The sequence below is a fragment of the Serinus canaria genome, chromosome 2 (assembly GCF_022539315.1).
Source record: "Serinus canaria isolate serCan28SL12 chromosome 2, serCan2020, whole genome shotgun sequence".
In the NCBI taxonomy this organism is placed as follows: Eukaryota; Metazoa; Chordata; class Aves; order Passeriformes; family Fringillidae; genus Serinus; species Serinus canaria.
Window position 1 is genome coordinate 93,546,273 of NC_066315.1, and position 21,996 is coordinate 93,568,268.

Genomic DNA, 21,996 nt, shown 5'->3' on the forward strand with positions numbered 1-21,996 from the left:
CTTTTGTTCTTTAACATCTGCATTAAAACCTTCATAATTCATGACTGAAGAAATTCAGATTTCAGAAATAAGAAAATATTCTTCAAAGATTTTAAAACTTTAGTAATAGAATCTGCTTACAATTTTTGCAGTGTAGTCTAATGGGGGAGGGGAAGAAAAACCTGTCAAAAATTAGGTAGAAGATCCTTGAATGGCAATTAGCGTGCCCAGAATTTATTTTATGTGCAATGCAGTTGCAAGTAGCTGCTTCTTATTAAATGAAAATCCTGTATTATGTACTTCAGGAACATTCCGACTAATGAGTATGTAATGTCCTTAGTGTAACACAGAACTTCTTTTTGTGTTCACAACCACAAAATGCTGGAGACTTGACAAATGATATCATTTAAGACAGATGCCTGCCTTAGGGACCTGTTTTTTGGCTTCCTGTTTCTGGTTTTTATTTCAATAACATTTGTAATTGCCATAGGATCTGTACCTGCGTAGTGTTTTAACTCCTTCACATATGCCCCAATGCATTAACTCCTTGGGTAGGTACCCGGGAATATTTTTTTTCTTTTTCCCTTTTCCTCCCCAGCTGGCGTGTTCTTCCTGCCTCTCACAGGCACAGCTACACACATAAATAAAAGCTGGATCTTATTAGACCAGATGAAATGGTAATGTCAAAGGGGGTAAACACTTACTGCACTTGCTGTGTTTTACTAGTGCAGAAGTACATCTAGACCAGGCCCAAGGCAAAACCTGAGAAACTGTGAGGTACAGCCTGCTGGTTCTCAGTGAGAGACAGCACAGTTCTGTAGGCCATGTGTACATGGCCTGGGCATACAATATCTTGATCTCAGTTCTACTTTTCGATGTATATTTCCCCATTAAACTCACATTCTTTACTCAGGTTATAGGGCAGGAGAATTTTTGACATCACTTCAGTTGATGCTGTGTATAAGGGGCATTTTGGTAGTGCTGGTTCAACACAAGTTGTTGTGCCTCCAGCAGAGCCTGCTTCATGTAAAGCCCTTATCACAGGACAAGAGCAGTTTTCAGCTCCCCAGGCACTCAGCATGGATCCTGGCAGACTGCAAGAAACTTTCCCACAATCTGTAATGGCCCAGAGGTTTTGGTGGTGGTTTATAGCATGTTCTTTCTCTCTTTTTTGTAGGTCTTACAAAAAAAAAAAAAAATGGGCTGTGTACAAGAAGCTTGCTTGAGTCTTTGTATGGGAATTTTTACTGAGCCACTTCACTGAATACTGCAGGGTGCAGGAATAACAAAAAAGGCTTAGAAAGAGCATGGGCTCTTGACACCTATTCTGCAGGTGAGACTTTTCTACTTGTCATAAGCAATTTACCTCTCTGAGACTTGCAGTGTTTTCTGATGTCATTTTGAAGCAAAAATTCTGCATTCAAGCCTTCTGTCATAGGACATGCAGACTCATTGCACCTGTACTCTTAAGACAAGTTTATCCCATGAAGTTCTGAACAACTGTATCTTTCTTCAGAACTGGAGCTGATGACTCTAAAACCCTCAAGAAATGTCTGTTTACTGCAAGACCAGACAGCACATCATAAAAACCTACCTTCCAGGCTTTCTGTAAGAGAAGGAGGGGGAAGTCTTTATCTTCTGTCACAAGAGGGAGGTCAAAAGGACCAAGCAAGTGCCAGACCAAGTCACTTCTGCTGTTCTAGGGTTCATTTTCAGAGAAAGTAGGCAGGCACACAAATCTCATTATGCGTTACGAGTATCTGTGCAAAGGCTTCTTGTGCGCTGTCTTAAAACCATACCCCTAAGGGACTCATTCACAAAGGGATAGAAGGAAAGGAAATTTGTATATTTTCTGGAAGCAGTAAGACATGACATGCAGCATGGTTCTGGCTGATTACAGCATGCCTCAGGTGAGCTGGGAGGCACGAGGCTGCCAGCCAAGTGATTTCAACCACCCAAGAAAGAGAACTCCACAGAAATGCATTGTGTGGCATGTCTGATTGCTGCAAAGAAAAACACTCCAACTTCATTCACATTGGCATGGCATTATTGGCATGACTGTTCCTGGCAGCGTATTGGAAAGTTTTATTTGCATCCAGAGTTTTGAAGGCCATTTCATAACATTAAACAAGGATAATGCTGAAAATGCCTAGCTTATTTGCCCTTTGACACCTGTGTGTAATCCCTCATTGAAGCCCTAATGAGGGGTTCTCCTTGGGTTGTGTTTCTTCCAAAATAACCCCTGCATACAAGTAGCATAAGGTACCTTTCCTCCCTGCATAGGGTGTGGCAAGAGTAGCCAGATGAAAGTGGATAAAATACGTTATTTTTTTCTGTATCCTCAGTAATCAAGGTGCAGAGTCAGTTACTGGATCATTTGACTTCTTACTGAGCTGGGAAACCTCAACCTGCTATCACGAGTGCCTACAAATAAGAGAGATATTGAGTCGGTTTCCTCTCCTGGGAATGTAAATGAGGAACAAGAATAACGCTCTTGAAACAGTGTAAAAACAGCCTCTGAGGAGAACCTGGCTCTTGTTTCTGTGTGTGTGTGTTCATGCTGCTGGAAAAAACAGCTTTAATGCACAGACCTGCCTAACCTCAAGTTGTAGTGAAATTTCTCAGGGCCTCCAGAAAACTCCCAAAGTCTTGGGAAATTCAGTTCAGTCAATGCAGAAATTCAGTGTTTGCAGTCAATGTTGTTGTAAGAGCTATGGTGGCAATGGCAGCAGCTTTGCAAGCTCTGAGCTCTTAGTTGATGGGCTGTGGCAAAGCAAACCTTGCTCTGGAGGAACTGCTAAAAAGACAACCCTGCAGTTCCCAGGTATTCTCTAAATGAATTGGACTGTGAAGGACAGATTATTGTCCATCCTAGTTAAAAAAAAAAACAGCTTTTCCCCTCACTCCTGTAAGTAACATTCTTGACTTTCTTGATAGCTCTGTTTTGCATCCCTTCTCCCTCTTCCTCTCTGCTTCCCTCCCTACTCCCAACAAAAAATAAAGGGTGAAAATAATAGAGAGGGAGGCTGCTGGAAGTGTTTCAGGCTTTTCTCTCCCTTTTCAGTGAGAGGTAGGTCAAGTTGTCTTGTAATATATGTAAACCTGAGAAAGCACAGAGTTTTGCCTATATGCTCTGCAACAAAATTTAAGTAGATTTATGGCAAATATATACATTTTACATTTTCCACAGAAAAAGACAATTTTTCTTTACAAAATGTGAGATCTTTTCTAGCTACACGAGGGGAAAAAAAAAACAAACTACCCACAAAGGTGCTTTTCTACCTCTTTTCCACCTGTGTGATTTAATTTGCAGTGTCTCTCATTCTGTTAATGTGATGAAGCAACTTCTTTGGCATTTCTTCCTTTCTTGTTTGTGAAAAGATTCAATGTTCAGCAGTCACAAAATGCACATCATGGTGCAAAGAGGAAAGAGCCAAATATTCGTCCTTTTCCACAAACTTGAAATTGTAGCAAAACAAAACATTTCAGCATTGGGACACATGGTATGAAGTAGAACACTGTAAGATGAGTGATATGCTCATACTCATAAAAGATGCTGTAGAGATGAGGCTTGTATCTAGCAGGGGCAAAAAAAAAAAAGGATGTTGATAGTGGTGACTGGAGAAAAGCCAAAGTCTGTGCTTCACCTGAGATGAATTCAGGCTTTCCCCCCCCCCCCCCATGTAAATCAGATGCAGTCCTAAATCTAATAGAAGTGCTTCACAAATATACTGCAGTGAGCACTAATGCCAGTGTCCTTGCTTTCTAGATTATTTTCTTCCATCTTCCTGGCATTATGTCGCATTTTCAACTAATTACAGACAATGTAAGGTGGGAAGGTGAAAGCAATTATTTCTTTGCTTCCAGAAATACTCAGAACTTTACCAGTCATATATAAATGGCAACAGTTCCTTTTAATATTTTCAGTAAACAAAATGTTGATAGTGCCTTCAAGATGTCTGGAGGGGAATGGTCACTCAGACTTAGATTTTTTTGGTGCTTCTCATCATAATTTTGCCAGAGTACAACTGACATCCATGCTTATCCAAATGATGGAAAACTTTCTTGGTCCTTAAAAACTAGCTGTACTATACCAGAGAGAATACAGAGAATGGTGCTGTTCCAGTGCTTTTCTATCTGCCACACTGTAAGTGGAAAGGTTGAGCAGCTCCCAGTCCTGACACTTGCACATCAGGCAATATGAATGAAGCTCTGAAGACAAGCACATTTGCTCTTAGAGCCTGTATCACTCCAAAAAGATACTGTTTCAGAGTGTTGTGGGTGACTTAATCTCTTTGTTCAGTGCTGTATTTAAAAAAAACCACCAACCCCAACAGTCCTATTCTCTGTCCCAGGGTTGCCCTGGTTCTGTGCCTGGCAGGCTGGCTTTGCTCTGAAGCGTACCAGCTCTCCATACCTTGTATATTTTAATGCCGACACTGATCTTCAATCAGCCTTGCTCTGGCCTTCCAGTGAAAATATGCCAAAATGTCATAGGTTTCCAAATGAAATGCAAATACTGAACTTTCTGAAATTTGCTGATAGTATTTTACTCCTTTACTGCATCTGAGCTGTACCAACGAGGCACATCGGAAACAAGGCTTTAAGATTCCTGACAGCAAAGGTCTTTGCACTTGCCACTCCACAGGTGTCTCAGTTGGATGGTCTGTGGCACTTGGATGATCTTAAAGGTCTTTTCCATCCTAAATGATTCAGTAGTTCTACCTCCCATTAAGACTATGAGTTTTCCGTTTGCTTGCTCACTCAGCACAATGAAAAAAAGCAGTGAAATACTCGAAGTCAGGTCAGACTACCTTTTGTCATATGTAACTGTTATTACACAGATGTCACAGCAGCAGGTGCAAAATAAATACCTGGGTAATGGAAACCATTTGCTTTGCCTTTAGCCACAGGCATCAGGTCTGATTTACTTGTAGCTGGCAGCTAAGAGAGCAAGGGAGAGCCAGGTCCCTATAGCCAGGCACACTTTTACTTGCTCAGAGATGGGAAAAGATAGCCACAGTGGAAGCTGCTCCAGAGGAGATCATCCTATTTTTCACCCATGCCCCCTTCCTCATGTTCCCCTACTGTTCTGCCAGAGCAGGGAGATTTAGCTGAGCCTTGAATCCACACTTACACACTGCCCTTTCATCATTTGGACCTTGGTGGATGTACACAATCTGGAGCAGTCTTTGCTCAAGGCAAACAAAGTAAAGGAGGAGAGTGACATTTCAGTCTTTCATTGCAGAGTCATTCAGGTCACTCACTGAAATTATAGACACCAGCTCCAGCAATGTTAACAGCCAACTTTAGATTATTAACCATCCTTTTGATAGCAGTACCTTCATGGTGCCAGTGCACAGAGAATTCCTCCAAATTACAGGGTGTCCTAACACAGCCAGTCAAACCACATGGACCTGTAGGTGCAGTAAGCAGTGTAATTAAACCTGTTTTCTCATTTGTACTTTCCTAGCAGCGCTCAAAATACACTCTCAACCACTGGATGCTGCTCCTTGCATCAGGCTATGAAAAGAGATAAGAGTGAAAGGTGCCTTAACAATAGCTCATTAAGAAGACATCAAACATTTTCTTTTATTGCATTATTTATGTTTTGGGTGATAATACAACACTATTTCCAGGGCAAAGTGCACTCAAGAATCATATTGGCCTGTAGGTGGTTTCATTTGATTAGGTTTAAAGGGGGAAAAGCTACAGCAATTTCTTTTACCTGCTGTTATCCTGAAACACCTGAGCTTTTTCTTACCCTCATCAGGCCATATATTGTCAATACATTTGAGATCCACCAAACTTCTTTATCCCTTTCAAATGCTTCTGGGAGAGGCAGTGACTTTATTTTTATCCCTTAAGGCTCTAGAAATTCTTCACTGCAACAATCACTGGCATGCCTGGTAGGCTCCATTTTTTAATATAATGACTTTCTGCATACAAGCAAACAAACATGAAGAGGACCTAAACATTTAGATCATAAAACTGATTTCACACAAAGAAGTCCATGTTAAAAAAAAACACAACAAAAATAAGAATAATACAGATTATGCTCATGAAAATATATTTTCATATCTTTAATTGCATCTTATAGTTAGTCAAACACTCTGTTAATTACAGTCTTACCTCATATTTTTTCTTTATTCTCTTACAGAGCCATTTTCACTGTCTAATGCTGCTCTGCTGTACATTTTGGTACGTAGGTACAGATCCAAGAATAAATTTTGGCCCTGACCATGGAATATTTACTCAATCTGAAATGTAAGTAAAAGAAATTAAACTGATAAACAGAAACAATAAAAGCTGGGAATTCCTTACTTATTACAATGCAACTTCAGTCTCTGACTCTTACTGTTACTTTTCTGCCATAAACAATATTAATAATTATTTAAAAAAAAACTCAAACCCCAACAACAAAACAAAACAAAAAGAACAACAACAACAAAAACAAAAAACCCAAACCAAAGCAAAAAAAAAAAAAAAAAAAAACAAAAAACAAAACCCACACAAATCTGGGAGGTGCAGAAGAGATAGAAACTATCAGATATCCCAAAGAGAACATGAGAGAATTTATGTTGAAAATGGAGGCTATGGCATAGAGTGTATACCAGGTCTGCTCCTTGTTATGGAGAGGGACTCTAACAGAGTTCACAGGGTGTGAATGGATCCCCATGCCTGTGTGTATGAATTAGTTAAGAAACCAGACAAGCAACTAGAAAGAACTGTTCCTCATACTCCTTTAATCCCTGAAGGTGTCCACTAAATATTTTTACTGTGAAGAAGAATGGCATCTTAATACTGAGAAAGCACTGCTTAAGTTATTAATATAAAATACAAATACCTTCAGTGTCTGAAAGAGTCTTGTAGCTAAAAAAAACCCCAAACCACAAAACTAAAAAAAACATGGGCAAAAGATTTCTGATTTTCAAAGTAATAGAATTAGTTTGCCTGTGTATACTATTCACTGCCTTTCTGAATTACAGATCACTGAGATCTCCATCCAGAAATGCAATGTACTGGTATTCATCTTCTCGATGATATATACTCAGAGGGCTATTTCTCTAATTGATGGCTTCATCATTCAATTCAAGATGCATAAGGATAGCTATTGTTATCTAACACTATCATATGTTCCTATTGTTCCACACTTCTCTCCTTGTCAATAGCATCCAAGATATCCTATCTAAATCTTCAAGATAGCAAAAGAAAGGTGCATTATTTGTTGACTCCACACATCGCATTATTAAGCATTTGTGAACAACCTGCACATCTCCCCACTGACATCTCTAAGTATTCAATTAAAATTGGATGAGAGAGGACACCAATACAAATAAATACTCAGTTATATGAAGGCTTTGCATTGAATTCTTAAATTATTCTAATACGGAATACGGGTGCTTGCTAGCAGGCACTCAGTTGAAAGCAGGACAGTGATGCAAGTGTGAGAATGAATGGTGTATGAAAGGGAGAAAGGCAGATTGCTTTATGGTGGAGTCATGACAGAGGTTTGACAGGAAATGCTTCTCCCAATACAGCTAAGCAGGGAAGGAGAACCCTATTATATGGATGAGCAGGACCAGCAGTGGCATCTTGTCATTCTAACTTGTATAAGTAAGCAAGCTTAATTGCTCCTTGTCTTTTCAAGATGACTTTCCACCAACAATCTCATTATCACACACATATGTTTATTGCACATTTTTGAGTCCCTTCATGCAGACCTGAATGCAGTGAGGAGAGCAGCAATATTATGTTATCCAGTAACACTGTTTTCCCTTTTTTTCCTTTTAACCAGGCGGACGTGACCTGCCTTCTCCTCCTGCAACTAACAGGGCGACCAGAGGCAGTGGAATGTACACCAGGAAAGAATAGAACCAGAGGGAAAGCAAGCTGTCAAGAGAACAGTGTACTGAAGAGGAAAAATGTAAAACATGACTTCTATTTACTGTGATTAATATGTAAAGTTAACATGTTTGTCATGGAATATATTAATATGTATGTTTTCCCATTATGTAGATCTTTTCTTATATTGCTTATTAGAAAGGGATACAATCACAATGATGGGGCAAGAATGCCACTTAAAAATTAGGTGATGCCCAGTCAACATAATATAACCACTACAGTGTCATTTCTGATTTAGATGTGGTAGATCAGTATAATTGCCTCTGGGAAGAAATTAAAATGGCTGTTAATGATAAATAAAATGACAAGAATGAGGATCCTCCTTCACATATAATTCCAAGCAAAATACAGCTGCTGAATTCCTTGAGCACTTGGTGCTATTCATTGATAAAGAGGAAACAAGCCAGTTTTGTGCAGCTTCATGGACATAAGAGCTGCCCTGTCCTTTCCCAAGGCCAAATGTAGACACCATAGGTCTAAAAAGATTTCACCCCCTATTTCCACTCAGGGGAGGTGTAGTAGTGAAGCTCCTATGAAGTGACTATTAACACCATTCCAGCAGAAAGCACTGTACATAACAAACTGAAGGTTAAGGAAAAAGAGGCTAGAGGCAGGGAGACAACAGTGCATGTGGATACTTTACAAAACCTCCAAATATTCCTGCCTTGTCTCCATCACCATAGGCAGCCGTAGTTCACAGATCAAAAGACCTTCATACATTTGTTTTCTATCATAAGTGTGTCAAGAATGAGGTACACAAAGCATCATTCACTCACTGCACATGGCTTGTTAGCCTAGTCGAGAGCATCTTTCAACTCATTCACACATTAAAAGCCAGGAAATCAACATTTGATTACTAGTTCTAGCATTAAGATCAAAGACCATATCTTCCCATCTGCGAAAAGCAGGAGCCAAATTGCTTTCTCCTCTTTCTGCATTTACAGAAGAATTGAGGAGTCAAAACACAAAATCAATGTTGTACTCCACATCCCTTGAATAACACAGTTCCAGCCTGTAAAAACACAAAGCAGCCACTATAACTTCCACACATTTTCTTGGAAAGAAGTATAAGCAAATCTGTAGTCACATCTTCACAGGACTCCCAGCAGTCTGCAGTTATCCAAAGCCCAGAGTGGCTTGATCCACAGGTGTTATCCTAGTGTATAAAATTACAACACCTCTTAAGAGGGAAAATACCATGTGCCTGCCATTTACTCTTCTCTTGATATCTTCAAAATCAGATGGTGGTGTAAGGGTTAGATTAAATGAAAGCACTAACTTAAAATCACCAAAACTAAACTGAAACAGGTGGGGTAAGTCAATGTTATTCCATTGTCATAGTTAGGTTTTTACTTACCTGTTGGTCAAAGAAGCTTGAAAATATACATAAATCAAAATCAGCCTTAACCTGAAGAATAATATGTCCACTTTCAGGTGAAACTTATTTGTTGGTTCAGTTGTAGACAATGGAAAATCTTCTGCAGGGGATTTACTCTTAGGCACATGTAGCCAAACCATAGCAGGGGCAGTGAAAGAAGAGAGGGTAAAATAATGAATAATGTTTAACATGCTTTCTAAAATATAGCAAATTAACACAGAAAAGACTCTAGTGAAACAGCTGAACCACTGACCTAGCGTTTTGAGATATGCAGGATATTTTTTTTTTTTTGATGGTGGTGGTCTGTTTTACTACACAGCATGTGAAAGAAGTGCAGAGCTTAGCCAGCCCCCAGCTAATTGCTTTGGCTCTTTTGCATGAAGATCATTTGCTGACAAATTGTTACAGACACATTAAGGCACAAGTTTTTATAGGATGCCTGGTGTTCTTTATAATGCAATTAGCGTTATTTAGTATACATGTTTTCTTGTGCATTGTTGTTCTTTCCCTGGCAAACAAAAACAATGAAATCTGCACCCTTCAAGTGACTGAATCTTTCCTCATGTTTCCTGGATTTGAACTCTCTTTTGGGAGCATGGAGTTATCAAAAGAAAAATCCTACCTAATATTTACTAAAGGCCATTTTTAATGTCTGTTTGGGAAAGTTAGAAGAAAATGTGGACTGAGGTTGATCATATTCTTTTGCCAGCTTTACAAAAGACACTAGGACCAGTTTATTTTAGGAAGCAAAGAGTTTTGATCTGCTCCAAAGGAGCTGCAAAGAAAAGCTTTCCTGTGAGTCCGTGTGTTGGAAGACTCCTTGCAGCATTTACTCAAGCATATCGTGGATAGGTTATGAAAAATCACCGTTCTGACATCTCCAAACTTCTGCTCACCAGCAAAGTATCAAGGGGGCACCAGGTCTGCATCTCTTCCAGCAGTGGTGAGGTTCTCCAGGCAACAAGTTCTCCATGTATGTGTCCTTTTGTGCAAGACACACCCCCTATCTTCAAGTACTGCAATGGTGTTACATGCCTGGTCTACCTTTAAGCCATGCTGACATTTGTGTGCAAGCTATCCCTCCCTTGTACCAGGGAGGACCCAGTCTGGAAGCCCTGAAAATGAAGTTTTGAGCACCTGCCTAAGATGCAAGCAGGGAATAAACTTAAATTCATTTATTCCAAGGTGATTCAAATGTATGCATTTTAAGATGGTCCTACCAACAAAAATATAGGGACTTGTTTTGATTAGGGATACCCCTACGTACCTCTTGCTACATTTTAATTAAATGTAGCAAGAGAACTCAGACACCCTGTTCTTAACTGGCCGTCATAATCTCTACACCTGAAAGTCTTTATTACTCACTAGCTGCAGTGCTTTCTTGTGCAATACCTTATTTTATAGGATCTCTTGCACAAAGAGTAGAGGCACTGCTCTGCAGCCTGAGAATCCTGTTAGCACAAAATTTGACTCACAATATCCCACCCTGTTCCTACTGCCTCGAAGTACTTAAAACTTTACATCTGGACACCTACAGGAGCAAAGAGATCATGATCTAAGCACTCTTAGTACCTACATTTGACACAGAAGGTATTATTCACTATCCAGAGAAGGCTCTGGGTCCTAGATGTGCTCCAGAGACTCAACTGACTCAGGAAATGGAGCACAAGTTTCTTCTCTCTCCTGTGACCATGCCAACCACTGAGCTAAACAGTCTGTTCAGTTTCTCTCAGTCTATCTGACCTTAGTAAATGTCTAAATCCCACACAAAACACATCACAAAGAATCCCTGCAATTCAGCAAGAAAGAGCCCCATCCCAAAGCCAGTTATGCAACCTGTTGTGACAACCCTGGGTGGCTCTGCCTAGGACCACTATGGCTTTCACAGGTGAATCAGCAGCAGGAATTCCTTCAGGTAAAGTGCAATTACCAGGACTGGAATTTAACCAGAATTATCACAGATTCACAGAATGGGTAAGGCTGGAAGGGACCACAGTAGCTCCAACCTCCCTGCTCAGGGAGGGTCCCCTAGATACATCCCACAGGATTGAGTCCAGATGGTTCTTGAATATCTCCAGTGAGGGAGATTCCACACCCTCTCTGGGCAGCCTACGTGTGCAGTCACCTGCACATAAAGAAGGACCTGGGAGTCCTGGTGGGTGACCAGCTGACATGGGCTGGCAATGCATCCTTGTAGCTGGGGTTTTCTTGTGTGGGAGTCTGAAATGCTTTGCAAAGAGTTTGGCCAGCAGGTCAAGGGAGGTGATCCTCACCCTCTATTGGGCCCTAGTGCAGCCACATCTGAAGTGGTGTGTCCAGTTCTAGGATTCGCAAGAGAAAAAAGACAAGGAGCCACTGGAGAGGGTCCAGAGGAGGACCACAAAGATGATTTGGGGTCTGGAGCATCTCTATCATGAGGAGAGACTCTGGGAGCTGTAGCTCTTTAGTCTGTTGAAGAGAAGACTGAAGAGTGGATCTCATTAATGCATGTAAATATCTCCAAGGCGGGAGCCAAGAGGATGGTGCCAGACTCCTTTCAGTGGTGGCCAGGGACAGTGATGAGGAGCAGTGGCCATAAAGTAAATCACAAGAAGCTTCACCTCATCATGAGGAAGAACTTCTTTACATTGAGAGTGGCAGAGTACTGGAACAGTGTACCTGGAGAGGTTGTGAAGTCTCCCTCTCTGGAGACATCCCAAACACACCTGTACACAATTTCTGTGTAACCTGCTCCAGGTGATCCTGCCTTGGCAGAAAGGTTGGTTTAGATGATCTCCAGAAGTCCGTATCAACCCTAAAAACATTTGGTTCTGCCCATTGCCTTCTGTCCTATTGCTCAGACCACTGAGAAGAGCCTGGCTCCATCCTCTTAGCGCCCTCCCTTTCCATCCTTAACAATCACTGCCAGGACCTTGGCTTTGCACTTTGCTGAGAAAACTGCAAGAAGGTGTCCTCAGCAGGATGTTTGCTCCAGGGAGGTGGTGTGGCCAAGCAGAGCATGGGGGGGAACTCCTGCCTGCTGGCTGACCTGCACCTTCCCAGCAGAAGCTCTCTCTTGTCTTCCCCACAAGATGGGGAATTGGGGCTGGTAATGTCCATGGGATTTTTTTTAACCACAGGCCATAGTACTGTATAATTATGAAAATACTTTATAAAAGACTTTCAGTTGTATATCCTAAAGAAACACCCAGAGCCTTTGAAAACTTGGTGCTTCTCTCCTCTTTCCCACGTGCTGCATGACCAGTTTGAAGTACAAGTATGAAAATGGACCAAACCATCTCTGCAGCTTTCCTGTCCCTACTTTCCTGAGGCAGATCTTTCTGGGAAAAGCATTCCCCTTTGGCCACCAGTGACCAAATGGATATGGAAGGCAGCAGGAATCAAAAATACTCCAAGATCTCAGAGCCCTCACCTTGGTTTCCCCAGAGAGGTGCCCAATGCACCATGTGTCACCTCTAGCCCAGCCCTCTCTGTTCCTGCAGTCCAATTCTTCAGTGGGAGGCAGAGGGCTGTGATGATGGAGAACTGTAGGGATAAAAATTAATGGTAAAGCAATATTTATAGCTCCAAATAGTGATGAGACAAAACCCAATTCCCCTCTTTGAATTCCTGTGTTACATTCAGAGATTTAACAAAATCTGATGAGCATTTATTATTGTACAGCTATTGGAAATAGTTGCACAGATTTCTCAATCTCTCCCACTTCCTGAGCCTTGCTTTCAAGTACATTATTGCATGTATGCCATCTGAGGTGGGGTAGTGAGCTGGCATATGACACATGCTGGAAAAATGGGCCAACTAAACAAAATGTAAACTGGCACTATTTCTCCTCAGTGAGGGTCTGACTCAGCCCAAGCATGTCTCAAATGTGCCTAACTTTGAGCAGGCACCGAAGTGCCCTGCTGAAGGAGAAGAGTGGAATTGCTTGCATTCTTGGAGTGAAGCACGTGGAGTTTAAGAGCTTTGTGGAAACCCAGCCTAAACTAATAGCATTGTATTTCTTGTTAACTGAGAACAAAAGCAAGCCAGTTTGGGATCACGCTGACCTAGATGCTATCAGAGGTTAGCAAAAATGACTGGTCAGACCTGTCAGGACTAAACAGCTGCATCAAGCAGTGGGGGGGAGCACCAGGGGAAGGAGGGCGCAGGAGTTGCAAATAGAAAGACAGAGGAGCAGGAGGAAAAGATGGAAACTGCGTGTCCTGAATACAAGGCATGAGCGCGCGTGTGTGTGTGTCTGTGTGTGTGTGTGTGTGTGTGTGTGTGTGTGTGTGTGTGTGTGTTCTCTGCAGCTGAAGCTTTGGTCTTGTCATTTGCATATACACAGATCACCGAACATCTTTTGTCCAACCTTTCAGAAACAACCTTATGGCACCATGACTCCCATGCTCTCAGCACACCTTGGGCTCCATTTCCATAAATTACAGTACAAAAGGATACTAGCCTGTTAGCAGTCCCAGCACTGTCTGACATACAAAGCACCAAAAGCAGGAGTACTTTCCTTGCCATCCTGTGCCCCTCTTGTGGGCCAGGTATAGCCCCACTTGCAAAATGTAGTATTGTACCAGCAGTTTCTGATCTGATTGCAAAGCTGAGTAAAGCTAATTTATCATGACAGGCTAATCAGGATGACAAGGTTGGGTAGGTGACATTTTCCAAAATCACTAATTTTTAAAATTTTTTTAATCCCCTTAGCAATTTATTTTCTGAATAGCAAAGTTTTCTCCAAGAATGTTCCAAAACATAGTCAAGGTTATCCATGCTGTGAGCTTATTCAATATTTATGATTCTTTTTTATTTGTACTAGGACTTTTTGGGGACTCCAAATAGTCCATTAATCAAACCGAGTGACAAAATAGGCCATTTGACAATTTGTACAGGGGCTGTGTATTTTTTTTTTTCTGTTCAAGAATAAAGAACCAACTTAACTTCATCAACAGTTCCTGATTAATTGTTACAAAGTGTCATCCATAAATTTTCCTTCGATCTAATAATCCTTTCAGAAGACTTAACAATATCCCCAGTGATTTGGGTTTTATTGAGGGCTGAGTTCCTGGAGAAGCAGTGACACAAATAGCTCAAGTGAACTGAGACACCTCCGTGGACAGTCTTCACAGAGTTGACAGTTCTGAAATACAATTATCAGTGTGATCTGCTTAAGAATTCATCATCAGCTCCTGCCTTCTGAAGACTTAAAAAAATACCGAGGCATACAAAGAAAAAGAGGTGATAAGAAGGCATCATTTTCTTCCAGCCTCATAACTGTAAATTGAAGAAAATTATTTTCTTTGCCTGCAGCTCATTGGCATATAGGCAGCATTATATTATAATTTCATAAGCATAAATCCTTTGAATAAATTTCAGAAGAATAACTGAATTAGAAATGCAAGTAAAGTATCTAAAAAACTTAACTGTACTAGGCAGGAAAAACTGGATGCGAGTAAAACTGGCATGGGGAGATTTACTGTCTGCCTTCTCATCCTCTGTCTGTGAAGGGAATACTCCCCCAATCCTCCCACTAACCTGATCCAGCTAAGGTAAATTTTAAGAAGGAAAAAAAAAAAAGTTAATTTCAACCATCATTTCCATACACAGCAGGAAAATATGAAATCTAACCCACCTTGCTGTCTTCTTTTGCAGAATTTCAGCTGTATTTCATCATTAATTAATCTTGGAGATACAACAGGCTTGGGGTTTGTTGTAATTATTGTTATTTGTTTATTTATTAGTAGTAAGCATATGGGAGATCAAAAGCATGCCTCCCAACTGTTCCCTAGCAACAAGTCAGTTATTCGCACAGAAGTCGTCCAACCTTCCCACAAAGTGAATCTGGGATGCAGCGCTCCTGCGGTGCCCTCCTTGCCCCATCCCATGGGCTGAGGGATGCTGCAGGTGCTGATGCTCTCTGATGTCCAGCCAGGTGAACTGCACCATTGTCTGCTAAGGGGCAGAAATAACTCACCTTTTCTGAGAAGCCCTGGGGAAAGGCTTGATTTTATAGTTGCAACATAAGATGATTGCAAGTCAGGAGATCAAAGTTAAGCCCAGTTATTGACTTCCTGTCCAATTTGGGCAAGTGCTCTCTCGTCAGTTACCTGCCTGCCTGCCTGCCTGCCTTTGGGAATTTAGACTCTTGTCTCTGTATGACTCAGCTACTCACCTTTAAAATGGACATGCTAGTTTCATACTCTCTACTACTTTATTTTTTTTCCCCTGATTTTTCTGTTAGCATGTATTATGTTACTATTATGCTGCATTTTCAGTTGACCTGGATTGCTAAGGCTACTGTTGAATTTGGTGCAGCACTCCTATGATTTCAGCTGGAAAGGGTTCAGCATGAACCTAAGTATGAAGAGCACTAATTACCACCCAGGTTGTCTGAATTAGTGTGAAATTCTCACAACTGCCCTCTTTAAGACACGTGTATTTCCACTGTGATTGATCTATTAGTTGTTCACAGAGGCAGTGTAGCTACTGCAGGGACAACAGAGCCTGGGGTAGTGGCTTTATTTTAACTTGCTCCTGTCTGCAGCAAGGGGAACCAGATCATCTTCTCTGTTGCCCAATTTTTCATGCAGAATACACCTTCTGCCTGGAAGAGGTGCAACACTTCCTCCAGTTCCTGTGTCTGCCTTGCAGAACAGAGTCAAATAAAGGCAACATGAGCACGTCCCTTATGTAGAGGGCGATTCACAGCCATGACTGGGCACAGTGTTTCCCTCCTGTCTTCTACAAGCAGTGCAAGTAGTAGTGGGTTACACCACACCCTGGATTTACTGCAGTTTCAACACACAAAACATACATGCATTGCAAAGTGTGGGCTGCTCAACATGCACCAACCTGAAGGAGCACAGGGAAAAACACCAAACATTAATTCTGTAATATTATTATGGGCTATGGCTCACCAGTGGACTTCGAAAAACAGATTTACACAAGTGATGTGAAGTTTATATGGAACTTAGGGTATGAATCAGAGGTGCATTTAGACTAGACGATAGGAAAATTAGGCTAGAGGGGATCTCAAGGGGTCGTTTGGTTCATCATGCTAATTTCTGTTGGGATCTCTCCATAGCTAAATTAGTCACGAACGAGGAATATGCTTGCTCCCAATATTACTAGAAGAAACTCTGCGTGTGTGAGGGGAGAGTGGGAGGATCAGCTTTCCTAAATAAACTACATAAGTCCACTGGATAATTTCCAAGGACTCATAACCCTTTTTGGATCACAGAGGAATTTCCCTGTAATACACTGGTCAATAGCTGCAATGTGTTCTAATCTCTAGCAACCTTCTCAGCAAGGGCTGCTTCATGCCAGTACTCAAATCTGGTCTCTCAGAGATCTTAGCAGATGAGCTATTAGGAAAAATAATCACCAAAAAAAAAAAAAAAAAATCTGTTTCCTTGATCTTTGGACTTTTCTCCCACTCAAGAATAACGGAACCATTTTTATCTTGAACTATTGAAAATATTCATTTTGCCAGATACCAGGCCTGGAACATTTTATCCTGATAATTAAAGCATCTGGAAAGCTCTGAGCAACTCGAAACAGAGGATTAGGATGGAAATACTCAGCTGTACACCACATACATAGCTACCACTATTGCAGCTGCTTCTGTGGCTGGCTGGATCTTGCCCTTAGTGCCTTTTCACTGATCACCCTGATATTCAGAGAAAGGAGATTTTAGTGGCCCCAGCTTTCTGGTTGTCATGTTGTGTGTTCATGACCTCCAAAACAGAGGTTACCTATTAATTAACATCTTACCAAGTAATGAAGCTTAAATAATCCTTTCCCAGGTGATTCAAGGATATGTCCTCATATTCACCAACTCACCAAAGCAAAGTGATTTAAAAGGTTCTCTGGCTTGATTTTAAGAGGGGTGCATGGAGGCTTTTCCCTGTTTCTGCCCTGGCTTGTCCCCTTGCATATGGAACTAGTAACTTTATGTGTAACTGAGGCCATTGACATAGGGATAGCAAGAGAGGAGGCAGCAGACCCTTAGACTGTATGGTATTTTTCTTGGCTTTTTCTCTTTTGATCAGTGCAAAGAAAAAATTTTATCCACACCTAGAATGCTCCCACCTACTCACCTGTGTCTTCCCAGACTTTCATGCCAGGGTGATGTACCAGAGGTTGCTGTGATTCACAGAAAAACTGATGCTGTTACAGATAGACAGCACTGCTTTCTCATACAAGATGCTGTGCCTTATGATTTCAGCTCCGAGGTCAGGGATTTCTACCTCCAGGATCAGCCAAGATGGTGGCTGTCACAAGAAAGGAAATTTGGTGGGTGATAAGAAGCCATAAGGAGGCTCGTGCCTCAGGAATGGGCCAACTTGCCTGTGGGCAAAGAGGGAAGGGAGGATTCTTTTCATGGACTGAAGTATTGCTGTCAGCCCACACACACACACACACACACACACACACACACACACACACACACACACACACACACAGACACACAGACACACAGACACACACACACACACACACACACACACACATACAAGCCGGCACGCACACAAGCAGCAACGGTGGAATGGCTGAATGGTGGCAGCCAACCCCAACCTTCTCTCTGTGTGCAAAGAGCAGCATCCCAGCAGTCTGGACACTAATGGAGACTGCTGTTCTCCCCTGCTTGGCACAGCCATGTCCAAGCAAAGGTGTGAAATTCAGCAGGTGGGGTACATGGTTGCAAGCATACAATATTTGTCATGTTACAAGTTGCCTTTTTTTTTTTTTTTTCCTGGGGAAAAATATTGTCACTTTTTGTTTCATCAATTTAATTAGATACAATTTGTCTCAGCTTTTCTCTGCAGTATTTGTTTACTTTCTCACCAGGACCGACACAGGCCAATTAGTGTAGTGTAATTGTTTAACCTAGTCAGCGCGCTGCGCTGGATGGAGGAGCGTGCTGGCTGCGAGGGAGGCAGGGATGGAGGAGCAGTCACCGGCTGCAGTGTGGCGCCAGGGCCTTCAGGAATCGCTGACACGACACCGTCCCCTGGAAGCGCAAGTTGCTCTGACATCCCGGCAGCCCGGATTCCTTGTTCTCTGTCACTGCTATCACGGTACGATCAATTCCCAGAGCTAATTCTTCAACCACACCGTGCCCAAAGCACTGCACGGCATTATCTCCTTCCTAAGATGCCCCCTGAAAGCAAAATCTACTGCAACCATAGAAACCAGAGGACTTAAGTGATGTGTCATGTACATGTGCTGTCTCTGTTTTCAGTACCTTCGCCAAGAATACAATGTGAGAGCCAGTAAGAAGGTTGATTTAATTCCTTCATCCCATACCTCTGGAAAAATGGACGGAAATTAGCCACAAAATAACTGACATATGCTTGCTTTTCTCTCTGAACTTATACACAGATGCCAGAGGAACAGGGCTGCTACTGCCACAAGCAGGGATGGAGGTGGGGAAAAGGTTTGGTGGGGCTGCTTCAGTGGAGAGCCCAGTGCTGAATGCGGCTTTCACAGGGAGGGTGGTAAGTGGGAGAAAAGGCAACAAGGGAGGTCCATATGACAAAATATTTAAAATTGTTTTGGCTCTGTTGATCAGCCTAAGCGTTGATCAAACAGTTGTGCCATGCCATGGAAGCAGTTTTGCATGGATTGCAAAAGCTATTGATATTTTTTCCCCCGCTTTACTGTGAAGAGTACACGGGGGAGGGAAAAAAAGACTATTGAGGTGGCCATTGCAAATATACACTAGCCTTGTCTGCCAGAGCTACCACAGAAAAGAAAGAAAGGTAAAAAGGCATCTTAAAATGAAACAATAATTGAGGAGAGGAAGAAAATACCTTTCTTTTTTTTTTTCTTTTTTCCTTTTCCTTCGTTCTTCTTTTAAATCAGACCAATGTTGTGATTAACTTGCATTCTGCAGCACAGTTGATGTGACAGTCAACCAAATTAATCCCATTATGCAAAATCCAGTTCACAAGTGGTTTTTCTTTTTTCTTTTTTTTTTTTTTGCAAAATTATGTCAATTTCCCCATAAATTGGAGAGACCATGTCAGTTTTCTCTATTGCACATAGACACTACACAGTGCTGTATGTCTATATTCCTTTAATGCAGTAAGATACAAATTTTAGCTCAGTGGCACAAATTAAGATTCATAACTTTAATGCTGATGTTTCTGTTTACATGAGGCTTGTAGGAAAATTTCCATTAGTTTTGGCATTCATTTTCATTCTTGCATTTCATAACATACCAACTATTAAAAAACAAGAGGATGAAGAGCTTTAAAAAATAAACAACCAGCCACCTGAAGTAAAAATGCCTAATTATTTTGATAACAGAAGCATGATTTTTTTTCCCCTCTCCCACTTCTTTTTTTCCCCCTTCTTCCCTTTTAAAGGAATTTGCTGCCTGTGGTAAACAAGCCTCCTCGAGGCTCCCCGTGGTGTGCGTGGTGTCTGGCGGCTGGAGCAGGAGACATTTCCACAACTGCTACCCTTTCAGCTGAATGTGGCCATGCAGTAGGTGGCCAAATCTGTTTGGCTTTCACCGAGATCTGTGAATTCCCTGCATCCAACCAACTTGTCAAATTAAAACCTTGCCTGCTCTGTGCTGGAGAACAGACGTGCGATGGAAGCTTCTTGCACTCTAGCCCTTTGTCACCAGCACGCTGAGCTCCCAACATCTGCTCGCTGGACTCGGCTTTTGCACCTTGTTCATTTATAATGCAGTAAACCTCAGCTTCCACAGCACAGGACTTAACGTGCTCCTGGTTTAAAAAAAAAGAAATTCAGAAAAAGGAACATCCAGAGAGGAGGAGAAGAGAAATTGAGGTTCTAATATATATGTTCCTCACCGATTTGGGAATAAACATATTTTTAAGTGAGAAGTTTGTTGGATTGTACTTTTTTATCCTGGTAATGCTTTCTTGTACAGTGAATTGTTGACTTTTTTCCCATGCTTTAGATTTATTAGACATGTGTCAAGTTGTCAGCCTCCTACCGCTTGCATTTGTGTCCACCTTGCAAACAGCAGGGAAAAATATTTTTTTCCCTTCTCTCTCTCTCTTTCTCTCTCTCCTATGAATGTTCACTTCTTGGCAGCTCTGAAACAAATTTTGAACAGTTGCTGTTCCTATTGATAGCAGTAGTTTGATGTTAGAAAAAGGGGGTTTATTTTCCCCAAGTTTCTGACATATACTGGCATATCATCTCACATCCTACCCTGATGCATCAAAACTAAAGCAAACCAAACCAAGGGAAAAAAAAAAAAAAAAGGCAGAAAGAGGGGGAGGGCATAAACCAGCATGTTCACACAGCTCCTGAGCCACCGAAGAACACCCGCCCATCTGTTCACCATTTCAGTCCCTTTGTTCTATCTTTATTATATGTATTCCTCAATAAAATGAACTCCTGCTACTTTGACGACATTTCAACACATGCCTCCTAGACTGTGTTTGAACTGTCTGTGAGGATCTCCTCGCTCCCCTCCTCTCACTTGCCATCAACAGCTGAGCCGAGGAGATACCTGCCAGACAAGGCAAGCCGGGGGAAGGAAGACTCCAAGGCAGTGACCAGCTCCCCGTGGCACAACCAGAGTCCCCAGGAAATAGTTCCAGGTGGGGAATCCTGTGGAGACAGCCCCACATACTGAGAATGACACACCATGTGTTACATGTTTGCTGCCATTGGAATGACATCCATGGCAAGGTGCCCCTGTCAGAGGCAGAGCTCTCTTTCAGCCCTACAGAATGTAGATTTTGTATTTTGAAACCAGCTACAGATGCTCACTCTTGCACACCAAAATTCTCGTATCTAACTTTTCAGATGGCTAAATTTTACCCACAACTGCCCCTAGCTTTTAGCACTTTCTTTTCTTTGCTGACTTGTCTCCTTCTGTTTCAGCCATGAAATCTCGCAAATATTAAAATGTCCTGCAGGAAGAACAGGTCTGAGATCTTAGCTCCCCATCTGGTTACTTGGTTACCTCCCTCTTTTGCCATGCAACTGCATTCCTCAAAACAGATCATCTAATGACAGAGGATCTTCAATGACATGGAAACGTCATTTTTGCAGGTTACTGCCTCCCAGGTGTCTCCTGTTGAGGAGAAACTGGAAATGGGGGAAATAGGGCACCCCAATATGCTTTGCTTTGGTTCCTGTAACAGCAGAAGGAGAATTCAAGTCATTCAAGTCATTATCAGAAAACCCAGGCTTCAGTGGCTTAGCTGCAGAATGTTTATCATTAGGTCAGCCAGGAGGGGCTACTGCCAGAAGAAAACACCCCAAACTACCCTATCAGTTTGTTGGCCAGGGAGAAATAGCCCTTCAACCAAGGACTGCTGCTGGCATTACTCTGTCTGGTGCCTGGGCTCAACAGCCTCTCACACCATGCCAGTGGCACCTTATCCAGCAGTGCCAGGTACCCTCTCAACCCCAGGGACACCAGTGCAATGGTGTATGACTAAGCCACCTCTGTTCCCATGCAGATCTTCCTGCCCATGAGCAAACAACCACTTAAGGAAACTTTGCACTGTGCATGTCCCCAGAGCAGTGCAAACCACAGAGCAAATGGAAATTGCTCCTATCCAAACACTCTTCCACACCTGGCATTTCATTACACTGCAGAAATGTAGCTCCAGAGGCACGGGTAGCACTTCCCTTCCATCCAGAAGCACTTTGCACCCTCTGCCTAATGTCTTACAGCAGTAGCAGCTGTCTGGGGGTAGAGAGGACATGCCCATTTGTTTAGCTACAATTAACATTCATCTGCT

At 42.0% G+C, this 21,996-nt stretch overlaps 1 long non-coding RNA gene across 1 annotated transcript; it reads left to right on the forward strand.

The window, feature by feature from the left end:
- Nucleotides 1-772: 772 nt before the first annotated feature.
- Nucleotides 773-10,366, forward strand: LOC115485351 (uncharacterized). Its single transcript, XR_007776731.1, has 3 exons — nt 773-1,312; nt 6,140-6,246; nt 7,778-10,366. It is a non-coding gene; the product is annotated as an uncharacterized LOC115485351 (long non-coding RNA).
- The last annotated feature ends 11,630 nt before the right edge of the window (nt 10,367-21,996 follow it).